Raw genomic sequence first — 1690 nt, 5'->3', positions numbered from 1 at the left:
GAATCCAAGATCTCCAGGCCAAATGGTGGATTGTTCGCTCATGGACAGTTGTAGGCAGCACAACAGAATCCCGATCCACAGAAGAATGTCTCTTTTCCCAGGATGTCCATAGATACACTGGAAGCAGGTCACACCCCTAGGGAAACTCCCTTTCAACAGATTGGCTGCTCAAAACATATACGTCTGGTCCCATCATGGGAATAACCACATCACAACTGCTTAAACCACACAGAATTGTGGTCCAGCCAAGTTGACACACAGCTCCAGCTATCACAAACATTTACCAGTATACCACCATGTGTGTGTATAATCTTATCTAATTTAATCTCTACAGTAAGTCTACATTTTATGCATGGACTAACATTTTGTATCTTTCAAAGCACTTTAACATATGTTATTTTGCTATCACAATACTCCCATGATAATAGGTAGAACAAGTATCATTCCTCTTTTAAAGATAAGGAAACATAGGCTCAGAGAGGTCCACCGAGCCCGAAAAGGGCCACCTGATGTAAAGGCCAAGTTTGACTCCAGATCTGCACTCTTCCCACCGCTACCCCAGCAGTCAGATTTCTGATTCTGAGTCAGTGTCCTGGACACAAGGGCTGGAGGAGTCAGACCTGACCCATTCTCAGATGTCTGATATAACAGGAAGTTTTCCCAACACTGGAAAGTTTAACTTAATAAATAACCTGCCCTCTCTGCTTATTTTTGTACACTCAGTATTCTCATACCAAGTTCAGGGCCTAAATAGGCAGGCTTGCAGAGACCTCCAATCCAAGGCGTTTATTTTTTCAGGGCATGTAATGTTGTGCCAAGGAAATGTGCCCTTGACTGGCATAGAAAGAAGGAAATAATCCAGAACATTTGAAAACCCTCCCCATTAAGGTCTTGGCTGAGGCCATGGGAATTTCCAAATACTTTACTTGTTCTAATTAAGGTAGCAATGAGTATACTTTGCTAGTATGAGGCTTAGAGATTTATGTCACCATGGAAAATCCCTAGCCATGGGGGAGCTAATTCTAAAATGCTGAAAATAGAAGCAAACCGAACCAGCATCACAGATTTGCCTGGTATGGAGACAGCAAAAGAAAGGAGAAATCCCTAAATGCCAGGGTGGCTCTTCCCATACTCCTGGTTTTGTCAGAACCTACCTAGTATCTGTTGTCTGGAGTTTGGGCAACTGTGATGGTTACACTCACACAAACAGACACCCACTCCTGATGACCACACTCAGAATTATTAGTTTCTCATACTGTCTGAACACTACCTGAAATTTCCACAAAGGGTGTCAGAGGGAACTTCCTCTTTATATTCAGAGTGACATCCTGTTTGAAGGATGGACTCCTAAATCACACCAGATGGACAACTTGGGAGAGTAGTGATTTTTTTACTGCTATAAGTATGAGATCACAGAGCTGGCATCATTTTTGCAGAGTGTTTAGAGCTGAACGACTGAATTCCCAGGACCTGTGTATGGAGGTAGATGATCCCACACCCTCGAGACTCCCTACCATTCCCAGTGTTTGGCTCCAGAGTACTTTTTTTCTTTTGAATTCATACATGTATGTGTGCCCCAAAATTCTTTTAGACAACATGTGTGTGTCAGCAGCAATGTGTGTGCAAAACCACTCTCACCCCTAGGTTTGTGATGGTTGACTGTGAACATTGTGTCTCACACTCCCAGGTG

The sequence above is a fragment of the Orycteropus afer genome, unplaced genomic scaffold (genome assembly GCF_000298275.1).
Source record: "Orycteropus afer afer isolate SDZICR_OR568_19922 unplaced genomic scaffold, OryAfe1.0 scaffold00054, whole genome shotgun sequence".
Taxonomy (NCBI): Eukaryota; Metazoa; Chordata; class Mammalia; order Tubulidentata; family Orycteropodidae; genus Orycteropus; species Orycteropus afer.
The sequence above is the reverse complement of the archived record's forward strand: the minus strand, read 5'-3'. Positions refer to the sequence as shown.